This window comes from Peromyscus maniculatus, chromosome 20 (genome assembly GCF_049852395.1).
Source record: "Peromyscus maniculatus bairdii isolate BWxNUB_F1_BW_parent chromosome 20, HU_Pman_BW_mat_3.1, whole genome shotgun sequence".
Classification (NCBI taxonomy): domain Eukaryota; kingdom Metazoa; phylum Chordata; class Mammalia; order Rodentia; family Cricetidae; genus Peromyscus; species Peromyscus maniculatus.
Window position 1 is genome coordinate 56,843,363 of NC_134871.1, and position 15,819 is coordinate 56,859,181.

Below are 15,819 nucleotides of genomic sequence, written 5' to 3' on the forward strand. Positions count from 1 at the left end.
ACAACCTCTCTGGGCCATGGAAAACCCAAGACACACAGTCCACACTGAAAAATGGTGACTGACCCGAATGGGCCTTAGGAAGGTCCTAGAGCATACTGGTGACAGCCTGGCTCTGGACTATACATAGAAGTGACAGAGGACAGGAGGAGTGCCTATGGAAGGGAGGGGGGGTCTCAGGAAGCATTTCCCACAGTCACAGCTATAGGCTCATATCTGGGTGTGCCTATGCATCTAGGAGCTGCTGAGGGATTCTTGATGTTCAGGGGTAGGCCATGCCCAAGGGATGATAGGAGCTAAGGCATTCATGGGTGGTCAGTTTCTGAGAAGCATTGGTTTCTGAGGGACCCTAGTGTTCACAGAAACTCTGAGGGACCCAAGACTTCGTGAGTAATCAATTTTCCAAGGGGCGGTGATTGCGGAAGGAATCATATTTATAGGAAGCCGGTCTCTGAAGAGCAGCAAGAGCTGAGAGGTCTGCGTGTCCCCAGACAATCTGTCTTAAAGTGGCAGTGGGCTGCCCCTGTGGTCCCATTGCTTGTGTTCTTCAGTGTCTGGGCAAAGCTGCGTCATGGCTAACTGGAGCCAGGACCCCTCAGAGCAGCTATCCAACTGGCTCCCACCTGGCAGCCTTCATTTGGAGTGTGCTGGCAGCCACAGCCACCTTCCTGTGGGCAGGCTGCCATCAGCAGATGGACCTCCAGCAGAACGCCAGCATCCCTGCGAATCAGCCTCCATGGGTGGCATGGGAGAAAGCTAGGCCCTGTACGTCCTGAGCTAGCTGCTGTAGCGGAGGCTTTGGAGATCTGTTAGGTGAAGACTGACACTAATGTGACCTTTGCCCAACGCCTCCCTGCTTCCCTCAGGGCCCTTCCTCATAGCCATACACAATGGGCTCTGGGTCCTCTAGGCTCAGACTGGAGCCCATGAGCGACGTCCCTCCTCTATCTATTTTTTGCAGGAAAGTGGCCTGTGGAGTAAAAGTCTGTGAAGTCACTGGGTTCCCGGGAAAAGTGATTGCCTGCCATAGACCCTGCCTCACCAGGTGTACAACCTGTGGCCTTAAAGCTTCCATACTGTTCAAATTACTTTGCTAGAGTGAGGGTTTCCAGTTCAAAGTTAAACCTTGCTTGACTGCAGAAGTTTCTGGAAGGTGTTTGGCCACAATGAGGATAAGGAAAAAAAAAACTAACACAGTTGCATCTCAAGTGCTATGGCGCATGAGGAGGAGCCAACAGGTGCAGCTCTTGATGTCTATTGGGCACCTTCACTTCAGTGAGCACCCTGAATGCCACAAAATTAGACCCCCAAATATTTATCTTAGGCTACTTCATACGACAGTCCGTAGCTTCCTTAGCTAATATGTATGCATTTGCCGACTGTGCTCCTAATAGGTGAGAAGGCAAAAAGCAAGTCTCCATGGTGGCCTTGATGTGACAAACCATGGAATTTATGTCACGGGCATTGTCTGGCTCAAGCCACACAGTGTGACTCTTCAGTGAATTTCTCTGGAGTCAGGGCCTCTTTCCCCAGCCCCATGCTTCACACCCTGTGGCTGTGTCCACCCAGGTGTCTCCTCAGGCCTCAGGCCTGTCCCCAGGCTTCAGCAGTCCCTCCCTCTGGGGCTGCTAGTGGGGATGAGGAGGCCTCTACACAAGCTTGTGGATGCTGTCTCACCTGTGCAGGGTCAGCTCTTTCTAGTTTTTTCACAGGGAAGAAAGAAAAGCTATAGACGGAAAGTGCAAAAAGCTACGTTCACGTTCTGTTAGTGGTTTTTTTTTTTTTTGTATGTGTGTGTGTGGTTGACTGATTTGAGTATTATTTAATTTAAAACTTTTCTCTATTTTCCATGATGTGCATGTGCTGATCTTATAGTTAGAGACAAAATGCCCTGAAATACAAGAGGCTGCCCCAGGATGAGCTTGCTGCAGCCTTCCAGGCAGGGAGCAGCCTTACCCAATCCCACCCCCCACCCCCAGGGAGGACAATGCACTCAGTATCTCAGTCCGCATGGCAGCAAGTGTGAAGCCCAGGAAGAGCTAAACTGTAGGGGTTCTAAGGCTCTCTCCTTCTTTCCTTCTTACATGAAGTCTGTGAGGCTGTGGTCATCTGGAGGAGCGCGCATCCCTCTTCTTCAGTTAAATCCACTCCAAGCCACTCTAGCCTTGTCCTTGAGAACTGATTGCAGGCTGGATGGAGCTGTGAGCACTTGCCAGCTCCTCCAACACCTTTTAGAACAAACACACCTTGGTTTGGATCCACGAGCCGCTTGACTGATGGGCTTTCCCTCCTGATGTCTGAGGCTCTTTTTCCTTGTTTTATTAAGCCTAACAAGATTGCTTTCTGCCGTGTGTGCTCTGGTCACTACTCTCCGGGGTTATTGTGGCTCTGCCTTGTTAAGCGAACCATCTCCTTCCTAGAACCCCTACAGTTTAGCTCTTCCTGGTCTTCACACTTGCTGCCAGGAACCTGACAATCAGATACAATTGTCCATTATCCCGTAGCCTTGGCACAAACCTGGAGAATCCAGTTCCGGGTTCAGCCTTGTGGTCTTCCCTCCTGTGTTCTGGGGAAATTGGTCCAGTGCTGGTCTCCACCAACAGCCCCGATGGCAAGAACTGCTTCATGTTGCCTTCTCCTAGCTTGCTAGGGGTGGCATCCTGCCTCTGGTGCCTGACCCCTGGGTGCTTCTGACTACTTAGTCTCCTGGTATAGTCCAGGCCCTGCTGGGCACCAGCCATTACCCTCTAGGTACCTGCACAGGTGGCTCCAGGATAATATAGTCCTCTGGGTTTCCAGTGCTCTCCCTTTGGGGTCTCATTAGGTCTGCTCCAGGCACATTCCGCTGCCTCCCCTCCAGTGCTGCCCAGGTATACCCTCGGTGCTATCCAGTCCCCTCCAGTGCTGCCCAGGTGTACCCTCTGTGATATCCAGTCCCCTCCAGTGCTGCCCAGGTGTACCCTCGGTGTTGTCCAATCCCCTCCCAGTGCTGTCTGGTTCTCTCTTCATCACTTGTCCCCATTATGCAAAGGTTGGGAGGTAAACACAAACAAGGTCGAGGGACTTTGCTGGGACTTGCTGTAGGAGGGGAGATATCCACTGAGATCATTTATTTTATTGAATGATGTGTCACCTGTAAGTGACAGAGAGTACCCACGACTATCTGATATGTCATTCAAAAAGAGAGATACCATCCAAAAGGACACTATCAATGAGACTGGAGCTGGACCATCCTAAGTGGAGAGATTCTCTTGTGAGTCATTCCAGGTGCCTGTCACTGCCATGAGCCAGCATCCTCCATGTTAACCCAGGAAGGACATGGGTTGCATGTACAGTGGATGCTGTTATTGGTGGTGATGACACTTCAGACTGATTCCATTAACGCCAGAGGAGACTGAATGCTTGGATGAGGAATCATGAGAGCAAGCTCATAAGCAGGTGAATGAGGGAGTCTCACCTTTGCTCAGCCTACAGGGACTTAGCTACTCTAGGAGAGGCTCTGAGAAGTCTTCTAAGAGGACACCATGGTGCTAGGTGTCTGTGGTCTAGAGGTTCCATCTTTTATGTAGAAAGTGCCCTGCCAGGGGACAGACATTGTAACCTCCGGGGCTCAGGTAGCCCTTTTGTGGATAATGGTTAAGAACTATTTTCCATAACGTATCTAGAGAGAAAACCCTCATACCCCCTGTCAGCATGTCTCAGAATGGGGCTTTTTGAAAATGGTTCCCATTGGAGTCTGCTCCGAGCCCATATTGCTGTGAACACAGACTCGCAGGGCAAAGCCACACAGGAGGAAGGTGGATGTTGCATGCCTGACCAGGAGCCCCAATGGCTGCTGCAGCCTCCTTGTCCTGATAAAATCAAAATAACCAGACAGATCCCATGTCCCCAGGCACTGGTAAGCTAACATGGGAAGAGAAAACGAGGCACAGGGAGGCTGAGGGACTCCAACAGAGGCTCCATATCTGACCAATCTATCCCTAGAGAGGGGACTGCTGCAGTCTGTGGGAGTTACAACCCCATTACCCTGGGCATTGCCTCTCTGGTCAGATAAACTTAGAAATCAAGGTGGGTTACCCCAGGAAGGTGAGCTCCTGCTGGGTTTCCTCCCACACCAATACAGGCTGGGACATTAGCGGGGATGGCCCGAGAGCTTCTCATTGCCATCAGGTCACAGGTGAGTGACACAAACTCATCTTAAGAGTGTGTCAACTGGGACATGGAGGGTCAGAAACTGGTGTTGGTTGACACTTGTCTTTCTGACAGAGGCCTGATTTCCAGGGGAAAAATCTGAGTCTGGGGAGGCTCAACCATTGCTGTCGCTAAGATGTGGAGGCTGAGAGAGTTTGGAACACTGGCCCAGGATCACACAGCAGGCAGCCAGTGCCTCCAAAACCACTAATGGCCACCCTAGCTGCTCTACACAGATGCCCAACTTCAGTGGAGCCATGTGTTCCTGCCCCATAGGGGGCCAGCTTTTCATTGAAGGCTGGGCTTAATTTTGTATTATGTCCCAAGGCACTAAAAGCACAGGAAGAGCAAAAGAACATCGATCAAAAGGAAGGTGACTGTGTAGGATGCTGTGGTCCTGAGCACAGAGACCTGACCAAGGACTGCTGTGTCCTAGCCACCCATCCAGCATGTGACCAGGAAGGTCCTAGAGTCTCTTGCCATCATGGCTGGAGGGGTGAGGTGGAGGGAAAGGAAGGGACACTTTGTGAGGGTACACTATCCCACAGATCCAGTCCCCACACTTGGTGCCCCTTCCATGGTCTGGTGTCAACCCCATGGCAGTGCAGACCTGATGAGGCATCGCCCTCACTCTATTAGCATCTTCCCCTCTTCTAGATCTTTTCACTCTTATGACTCCAGACATGAGGTACTAGGAAGCCTAGAAAAGCTCTTGGTTGTTCCTGGTTGCAGGACCGACAGGGAAGCTGCTGGAGCCTGGACCACTGACAGCCGTAAACAGCACTGTTACAATGGGAGGCAAGAGAGGAAGAAAAATGTGGAAATCACCCCCCAGGACTCTATCTTTTGAACACTCCCTGACACTCAAACACTCTGTAGCTTAAGGGCTAATGATGGGCAGGACAGGCACAGTGAGGCAGTGGGGTGCAGCTGGACAGATCATGAACCTCACAGCACCCCAAATCTCCTTCCACTCATGGGCAACTCTGGGATGAGCCTCATCAGTATCTGTGTGTTGTCTTTGTCTTTGTCTAGGAGTATCCCATGGCCTCATCCCTCCCTGGAGTCCTTGGGCAAGGAGGGCGGACTGAAAGCTACCAGGCAGGATGGATTCCCCAAGGGCCACGTGGGCACCTGAAGGCCGAGGATGTCTGCAGGAGGAATGAGCAGTCCTGGATTAAAACCCGACAATGGAATTGGAAATGATGTTTCCCTGCAAACGGATTCTAAAATAAACACTCCGGAGCTGGCACACATTTGCTGTGCCCTGCTTCTCAACACAGCCGAGATTCACTTACGATCGTGTTGGTTATAAATTGCAGCCTGCATTTCTCATATCAAAATGCACAGCCAGTGATATTTAACGCTAAAGAAATATATCCTCCAGCAATGAATACAGTCAGAAATTACTCACCGAATTTAACCAAGGAGAGAGCGATGCCATGGAGATGTACTGCATAAATTTGGGCATGTGGGACAATGGCCACCATTTATTAACATTTTATCTCCTCCTGGAACTGTTTGATCTTGCTTCAGCAGTTTTATTGGGAGCAAGATCTCTGGACGCTCCCATTTTCCCCCTTTCCAAAGCAGCCCAAGTTGCTCTGAGCAGTAAATACTACTGAAGGTGTTCATTTACTGATGTCTTCTTTAACCCAGAAGAAGAAAAAATACGGGAAAAGTCCCATGATCCCCCCCCTCCCTCACACACACACACACACACAAGAAAAATAAAATCAACCCTGCCTTTAAATACACAGCAATTCAGGCCACTTAGCCATGCTGCAGTTCATAAAGGGAAAATGAAAGCAAATTACCTGTGGGGAACCAGGGTCTCCGACAAGTGCACGGGGGCTCAGGGGCGTTGCATATTGGAGAGGGGACTTGGGGGTCTGTATTGATGAATGCCACCAAATTAAATCCGTTCATACAAGCCAGGATCATGTGCTAAGCACCAGATCTTACGCTGGCCTTGGGCCACTGAGAAGCCATCAAAGATAGTGGTATGACGAGAGCCTGTGACAAAACCCTCTAGCAACAGGGGTGGAGAGGACTGCATGATTGACAGCCGGAAGACAGAAGATAAACACCAGGATGGAGAGACAGGTGAGGTACGGCACAGCCAGGGACACGTCTTGCTCCTTGGCCATGCCTCCCTGGACACTGCATGGCTTTCTCCCAACTCCCAGTTCAACGGCCACGCTCAGAACTAGAGACCCTCCCCAAACAGGACTGTCATATGCACAGGTGTACATTAAACATAGGGAGGCCCACGGACTGCATGTCCAAGACCCAATACCATATCACACCCTTAAAAGCTCGGCTAGGTGAAGAAAGGGTGAGAATCTTACCACAGTCGTCTGTTGCTATGTCCAAAACTTCCTCTACGTCTATCTAAAGCTCCATGGATGCTGTCCAAGTGCTGAGCAGGATTCCAGGCATAGGCCCCCTTCCCCAGACACACCAAACCTAAAAGGAAAGCCAATTTATGTGTGTTTTCTTAGTGTAGCTATGACATGTGAACTACACACACACACACACACACACACACACACACACACACACACACACACAAGGCTACCACAAGATATGAAGAGAAAAGTGACAAACCTTCAACTCGGAAATGTGTTATTGCATGGAGAATCCCAGTTATCTCTCCATAGATATAAAGGTTTAAGAAGAGGAAGAGGGGCATAGATTAATAGAGAAACAAGTGTAATAACTACATAAAAAGAGAGTGCCACGTGTGGCATTTAGTTTCATTCTTTTTTAAAAGGCTTTAAAAAAGAAATGATGTGAAATTTGAGGACTTGTTATGTTTTGAATGGGTTTTAAAATAGTGTGTGTGTGTGTGTGTGTGTGTGTGTGTGTGTGTGTGTGTGTGTGTGTACATCTGCATGTTTATCTACGCACCACCACATGAATGTAGTACCTTCAGGGACCAGAAGAGGACACCAGATCCCTTGGTGTCAGATGCTCTGGAACTGGAGTTACAGATGATTGTGAGCTGCCCTGTGGGTGTTAGGAGTGGACCCCAGGTCCTCTGCATGACCAGTCAGTACCCTTAACCATCAAGCTACCTTTCCAGCCCCATTAACCTATTTTTGACCACAAGGATATCTTTCAAAAAGTCCTTTCCGGTCATAATTGTATTAAAATTTGCTTGAAGTTATTTTTTCCTTGGTGTATCTTGTGTTGTGCATTGCGTCTGATGACCCACCTGAGTGGAAAATGAGGAGGCCCCTGCCCCTGTGGCCTGTCCCCATCCTCTGGGTCTCTAAACCCTCCAGTTGGAAACACATGGCTCTTTACAATGGTGTAATATTTCTGGGAAGAGCATTGTTCACTGACTTTCATGGGTTGTTGGTAGCATATGCCTGCACATGTCTACATGGAAAATGTAGACATGTCTACATGGCAGAGTCTGCTGCGTGCTCAATCTATGTGGGGTACACGAGACACAATCCCTTGTTCCCAGAGCTATGATGAGCAAAGTGACAGAAGATTGAGTCAGGCAAAGAGGACAGGATGCAATCAAGAGATGTGGTGATCTTGGGTGGTGTGAGGCTGCTGCCAGGGGAGCAAGCTGAGCTTGGCAAGGGCACCCTATACAAAAGAGCACATGAAAAAATGGTGACAATGAGCCCCTAGAGATGAAGCTTCCTGGTGAGAACCCCTTTGATGTCTTCATGTTCTGTGACTAAAGTATGTGCTGTCTTCAGAGAAGCTTCTTTTGGCAGATGTTGGTGATTGACACAGAGACCCACAACTGGTCAAGATTCAGAGAATAAGACACTTAGAGATGCTCAGCCCTAAATGGGACGTCTTTGCCACACTCTCCTCACCCAGGCCTCAGGGATCACTGCAGAAGAGAGAGCAGAAAGATTTTAAGAGTCAAAGGGGATAGATGACTACAAGGAAGCAGTGTTTTGTTTTCTGCACACAGCCAAATAGCTGCACGTATGAATTCACAATGGTTGTGACATGATGCAGAAGACTTGTGCAAACTCAAGCCAGATAAAACCCAACACAAAGAGGGAAGGTGGGCAGAAAGTCACAACCCTCGATTAGAGTTATTGGCAATTTATAGCTGTTGGGAGAAGGAGAGTCAGTTTTCTTTAAGGGTGTGGTCCCAGGTAGATGGACTGTGTGGTAGTGGCCCGCATATCCAAGAGTGTATGAGTAGAACAAACTGGACTTGATGGGCTGAAAAACAAAAAACAGGACGCAAAGTTGGGTGTGTAGGCAACTGGGGTCAGATCTGGGCAGAGGTGGGAGAAAGGAGTGATTAGGATAGAAATACATTGCATGAAACTATCAAAGAACTAGCAAGAAATGGTGACAGGTGCAACATCATCTCAGCACAAGCCAGGAACGTATACATTCTCCCTGCCAGGAATTGCTACTGCATCTACTTATCAGGACAGCCACTCATACTACTGGCTGGGAGAGTTTCCATTTATTTTAACTGTCAACTTGACACACTCTAGAATCAGCTGGGGGAAAAAAGACTCTATGAAGGCTTGTCTAGATTAAGTAGGACTGCGGTTGCATTAACTAAGGTGGAAAGACCCACCCACTGTGAGTGGCAGCCTTCCCTATTTCTGGACCCTGGACTATATGACATCTCTTCTTTGTCCCCTAATTTCACAAGACCTGCCTTTTTTTCAGCACCCACTGAGGCCAGACTGAAGCTCCCAGATACACACTTTCTAGAATCTACTGGACAGTGTCCTAACTCAGGGTGTTCTATGTCAAATGGATTACCACAGCTCCCTTTTTTCCTCACTTCCTGCCATGATAACTGACCCCATTATTTCTTCCTTGACAGAGGGCAAGCCACCATGGTCCATGTTCAACAGGGATCCTCCTGGACAGTTGGTCATCCAGAAGAGAAACCAGGACCAACTTAGCTCTATAGCGGTGTTCTGGGGGCGGGGAGCTAATGTGGGTGATTGGGAGGTGAAGCAGGAAGTAGAATTAAGCAGAGATAGCTCCCATAATACATTGCTGACTCAGGGCCACCTCAGAGAATCCAGTGCTGGAATGGGCAGACAACAGCCGAGCCTCATCCTGCAGGAAATGCCTTGGATTGGCTGATGGAGATGTCCTTCAGAGGCTGGGGTGCATCCTGAAGTTTCTGCCATGAGCTGACACTTTCTTCCCACAAGGCTGAAAAGTGGATCCTCTCCAGGTAACAGCTCGGGGCTGTGTGTGTCATTTGTCTCACTGGCCCAACAACTTGCTGATATTCCTGACCATCATTCTCCTCACTGGCCCCTAAACTAGTTCATAAAGCCAGGCTAGAAGCCACTGCCCCAGCTCAGAAGCCGCAGCCCTCATATTTCAACTCAGCCACAGCCTAGACTTCAAACACCCAGGGAACTTAAAGAAGTTGTCACAGACAACCCATGCCCAGCCACTGTAATGTTCCAAGTTTGACACCCCAAGATCAGCATGGTCCCATACTGGGATATTGAGTGTCCATATGTGACCCCACTCTCTGCCCTCCAGGAGGCCTCTTACCAGACTGAAGACCTAAATGCATTAGCACTTATGAGACTGGAGAGCCATTTGCCAGAACATAAAGCTTTGTCCTTATGCCCACAAAGCATTTATATCCCTCCCTTGAAACCCACACAGGCCTGACCTGTACCCCTCCAGATGTTGGGTCACTCTGGCCCCCTCTTTCTATGTCATCCATAGTCTTGCTAAGGGAAGAGACCCTCCCTCTAAGGGAGCCACGCTCAGAGCCAACCATAGCCCCACAGGGCTCAGGTTCATCTTAGATAAGATGGTGTAATAAACCAATTTTCTTATCGTCCTCCAGGCAGTGAATCAATTCTGAAAGAGCAAAGGCTTTGAAACTAGACAGACATGGTGGAGGGGGGGGACACACACAGCAGAGCAGCATCTAGTCCCCAGGAGCATAGGTCTCCACAGGATCCTATGCCTCTTGACCAAATTGGGCCATGACCCAGGAACAACCAGGTCAGTGGGAGCAAGTCCAGAAGATTCCAGACCCTTCCACCTGAACCAAGCTAAGGATAAGATGAGCTGATCTCACCCTGTGCCCTCTCCACACCCTTACAACTCTTTACCCCAGATCTCTGGGGGACCTGGCACACTGGCTGAGCTTAAGGTGGCCCCTGGAGGGGTTAATCAGCACAGGCATCACACATCTATCTGTTCACGAATGGGTATGACAAATATTTCCCTCCTCCTCTGGTACTGTCTTCCCCCAGTATGGCAGATTTGAGAGACAGACTGGTTCAAGAGAAAGGACTTCTCCAGGATCCATCCTCTGCCCAGAGCCAGAGTTCACCTCTCCACTAAACTATGTTCTAACCCTAACCCCTCCCTGATAGCCTTGTACATTACCTTGTCTGTCCAGCTTGGGTTCCAGAAACCTGGCTAGGGGCTTCAGGGGAATGAAAAAGGACAGACAGACACACAGACACACGTGTAGGGAGGTCCTGGTCAGGTGGGCTGTTGCACACTCTGATGAATTGGCACCTCTTACCACAACTGCCTGGAAACTCTGCATGTTTATTACACACAGCACAGGAAGTGGGGTTAGCTGGTTTCAGTGACAGGTCTCTGATGGTAGCCTCAGGCTGTAAACATCTGGGGGGGGGGGTAGCAGCAGTTGCTAGTTTTTGCACACATTGGTCAATCGTTTGTAAACACTTGTACTTCCACATACTGTCAACATTCTTTCACACTCTGACCAAAAGAAGACTTTGCCATGAGTCTGAGGCATTAGATCCCGGATATGGCTGTGCCCATGTCAAACAATATACATCCATTCAGGACTTCATCTGCTCTTTATGTGTTCGCTGGGAGCTTCTTGGGATCCCCACAGTGTATCAGCTGAGACAGAGCTGTCCCCTAGTCTGTGGTCCAAAGAGACTGATGAGGGAGCTCTCAGATCTTCCATTAGGGTCCAGAGTGGTAGTCCAGGCTGCTCTCTGTACCAGGAAGGATCAGTGGGCCCAAGGAGTCAAACACATGAAGGGATGGATGTGGAGGTCCTACACTGCCCTGTACTATACGTTGTATGTGTGTTTTGGGGGTGAGGGCATCAAAGCAGAATTCTAGGATGTGTTGTCTCTCCAGCAGTGACTCAAACCACTTTGAATAAAGTCTGTCATCACAGAGAAGGTGTTTTGTGTGGGCTCAGCTGAGGTCCAGCCTTCTCCCAGATCTTCACCTCGGCTGGCCCAGAAGATTCCAAACACTCACATGTAGGTACATACAATGGGGATGGACTCAGAGGTGAACAGCCTCCTCTTCTGGCCATGCTCTCCACCATCTCCTCTCTTCTACGAGCACCCATTATGCAAGTGGGCTCCTGTTCCTCATGTCCTTAAGCCCAAGCCCCTTCACAACCACCCACCCTCCCCCTGACCCTCACCAACCTGAAAGTTGCCCTGCCCTGATGATCTCTATGGCAGTTTCTCCCAGTCTAGCCTCTGTGTGGAAGAGAACGGCAGCCTGGGAGAGAAATTGCCCCTGGTAGAGTTGCATACATGTCTTAGAGAAACCTAAATAGGTCATTCCCCTGCCCTGGTCCCAAGACTTCCCAGCTTTATGAATGGCTCATGCTGAGTCCTCCAGGAACCCAACTCACTCTGGGTGCATGTTGCACCCCCCCTTGCTTTCCAGAGAAGCACCCTCTAAGTATGCCTTAATCCTCTATAGCCCCTGGGCTCCTGATGTGAAGACCTACACACTGTGGATACTGACCATTTTGAATCAGATTGTCACAAGACCAAAAGGGTAGTTTGTAGGATCAATATCTGTGAGAGCCCTTCATGATACCCTCTCATATTGAGTTTGTAGATTGTCAGGAACTGTCTTACACACAGGACAGCGGGCTGGGGAAAAGATGAAGGAATGAATTAATAAATGAATGAATGAGTGGTCTGTTTTCCCTCACGGATCACACAAGAAAGAAGAGCTCCTCCAGCAGCTAGGACACAGTCTGGAAGGGATGCTCTCCGGTGCACCCCAAATGGAATCTGCCCTGTTATCAGGGAAAGGAGGCCAGGGGTGCAGGCAGCAAATCTCTACAGCAGTACAGGCAGGGTACCCCAAGCATCAATCTTGCTGGAATGAGAGAGCAGAGGCAACATGGTCCCTGCAAGTAATGTGGGTGACTTGATGGAAGGGGAGACACCCTGCCTGCCATGGGATAAGTCGTTCACAGCATGCCAGGCAATGGCCCATGAATCAGGCTGAGCAACTCACCATGCTAATGACAGAATCTGGAGGAAACTCACCTTCCTGGCACCAACCTCAGTGGATGAGGTTGGTGACTGCACATGGGGGTGGGGGAGGCATTTTCAGATTCTGACCACCATCTGGTCACAATCCCCCTCTGACTGTGCTCCGTCTCTTCTTTCCAACCTCATTAGAGGCTATTTATTTATCTCCCTTCACTGTTTCTGGGTTTCACATGGGACCCTCAGAGACTTCTATCTCTTATCTCCAAAGACCTATAATTCACTCTTTGCCTTCCCCACAGTGTGCTCCTGAGGTCTATCTAAGCCCCGCTGCCCAGTTTGGAGGGCTGATTAATTATCCCTACCTTCTGCGGCTGGCCCGGCAGCCTTGGGTGAGGTGTCGGGAGTGATCGCTCACTATTGGCCCTCGTTTGTCACATTCGAGTCCGCAAATTTCCAAAGGACTCCGGTTTCAGCGCTACCCTTAACGGGCTTCTACAAAATCAATCCCTGTCTTTTTATTTTCAGTTTTATCGGGTGGGGAAGGACAAATTAGATCTCATTTGCAGATACCTGCCTCTGAGATGGCAGACAGGCCGATGGCATGGCTTTTGTTCTGGCTTGGGTCGACCATTTACACGGCAGGGGGCTCCCCCAAAAAGGAAACTCATGTATCAAAGTGGGGGCGGGGTAGGGTGAAGGATGTCAGCCAAGCCATCTGTTAAGAGCCACAAACACTGGGCTCCCATGAGCCAGGAAAGGGAATGTGTTATTTTTTTAAGAAAACTACATGTTAGAAAATACCTTTTCCCCTAATTGTAGATGAAAACGTAATTCGGACAGTGGGGGCGACACCTGTTAAATATCTCTCCGTTGCCTAATTTTGCTGTTTGGAGGTGTCACTGAGTGGCTCTGAGTCTGAGGATGAATGTGAATTGAACCGTGGATGGCTGTACTTCAAGGATGGTCCCCAGCAGGAGCTGGCTCCGCTGCATGAAGCAGCCCCAGAACCAATCGTGTCTGCAGTGGTGCACAGGGCTCGAGTGTCACAAGATGCATTTTGTTATTATTTTCATTGTATGAAAATACATGGATACCCAATAGATCGTTTTAAGCCTGTAGCTCAGTAGCACTGGGCACCGCCTCACGTTTCCACAAAGCCATCACTGCCATCCTAGTGGCTTTTTGTGGCAACTGTGACAGAGTCTCTAACAGAAGCAGCCCTAATGGGGGGAAAATATGGCTTTGGGCTCAGCATGGGCTTGCCACGGTGTGTTAGCATGTTCCGTTGACAGGCACTAGGGTGGCTCCTACGTTTCAGCTACTGAATGATGTTGCTGTGAACACAGGTGAACAACTACCATTTGAGTTCCTGCTTTCAACTCCAGCCTCAGAAATTCTAGCCCATGGCCACGGAGAAGATATGGCAGTACTAGGGGCTTCTATCCAGGAAGGACAGAGCCTGAGACCGAGCCTCCTCACATCTCAGTGGGTCAAGCAGAAGCCACAGCCAGAGCCAGGAGTGGATAACCTTCAAAGGCTTAGCCCCAGCCACCAGCTCTGGCCAGGTGGGACCTGCCCCCCCCTAAAGGGTCCACAGGCTTCAAAATGGTGTCAAAACTGGGTACTAAATGCTCAAAATGTGAGATTCAGGCCATGACAACTACTATCCATTTCCAGAGTACCGTTGACCCTGCAGAACCAAACCTCTGTCTTCATTAAATTCCCCATCCTCCCTCCCCTAGGCCTTGGAAACTTCCATCCAATTTTACACTTCTGTGGATTTGACTACTCTAGGGAAATCCTGCTGTCCTTGTCTGACTGACTATGTCATCAAGCATAAGTCCTCAAGGTCCACCCCGGTGTTAGCACGCTTCAGAATCCTCTTCCCTTGTAAGGGTGACTAATACTCCTGTGCGTGGACTCATCACAGTGTCTGTGTGGCCTTCTGTTGATGGCCTCTTGGATAGCTCCTACATTTTTAGCTGGTTATGTGGGTGGTAAACAAGGACCAGTTGAGTTCCTGCTTTCAACACCATACACCCCAAAAGGAAAGTGCTGAATGTGCACGCACATGTGCTTGGGAGGTTCACACATGTAGGGAGACTGTTTTACATTCACATGTTTTGCATGTGCGTGGAAGCCAGAAGTTAACCATAGATGTTTTCTTTGTCACTTCTCACCTTGCTTTTTCAAGGCAGTGGACGTAGCACACATATGCCATGGCTTGAGTGTGACAGGAATCACTTCTCTCCCTCCACCATGTGGGTCTCCGGAAGCAGTCTGGGGTCCTCAGGCTTGGCAGCAAGTGCCTCCTTTATTCTGTTAAACCATCTTGCCCTCCGCTCCACCCTCTTTTGGAGTCGGGCTCTTCCACTGAACCTGGAGCTCACCAATTGACTAAATTTGCTGGCCAGCAAACTCCATGAATCAATCTGTTTCCTCCCCATCCAAACCCCCCAGCACTAGAGTTATCGACATATGGTACGTTTTATGTGGGTGCTTGTTATCAAAGTCAGCTCTTCATGCCTGAAGCCTTTTATCAACTGAACCTTTCCCCAGTCCCTGTGCTGAACTTCTGGAGGATCCCCCATACTGTGCTCCACAGAGGCTGCTCCACTCTGCCTGCCCAGCAGGGCTGCACAGTCTCTGATTTTTCCAGAGTGCATTATCTTAGGACTAAGTTAAACAGCCCTGGCACCAAAGTCACACTCAGTGCAGACGCACCAGGAAGGGCCCCACATTATGACTCCCACAAAGCCAGAGCATCAAGCAACTGTGAGGTAAGAATGCTGAGCTGTCCTCCCTATACCAGAGTGAGGCAGTTCTGGAAACAGCATTAGGTGTCAAGTTGAGCCCCACAGTCCCCAAACCCACTTCCTGGAACCACACCCTTAATCCTCCAGACCTGCTCACCTACTCACTGTTGGGACCACCTGGCAAGAGATCTGTCCTTACAAAGCAGCACATCATTCAGAACTCCTACCCTGGGCTTCCTTTATACTGATTAACTTTTGACTCAGCTTCACAGCTCTACCCCTTTCCCTCACATAGGGACCGTGGTCCTTGGGCACCCCAAAGGACCCATCCCAGTTGAGCCCAGCAGCATGGGCCCAGCAAACACAAGCTATACAGGTTACCTGGCCTCTCATGGCCATTTGGAGCTGCTGGCATGAGGTTTGGTATGGAGAACAGGCCGCTGAGTCTCCACATGGTCTGATGGCTGAGCAGGCACACAGTCCTCCAAGCTGGCAGGGATTTCCTCCCCTTCTCCGGTACATCCCTTCCTGTGCCCACGGCCTGAGGCATCCTGCATTCTGTGGGTTGTAGTTCATTGACTAATTGGCAAGAACAGACGGGACTGGGGTAACGGGGCCCTGAAGTGAGAATCTGGCTCAGTTCC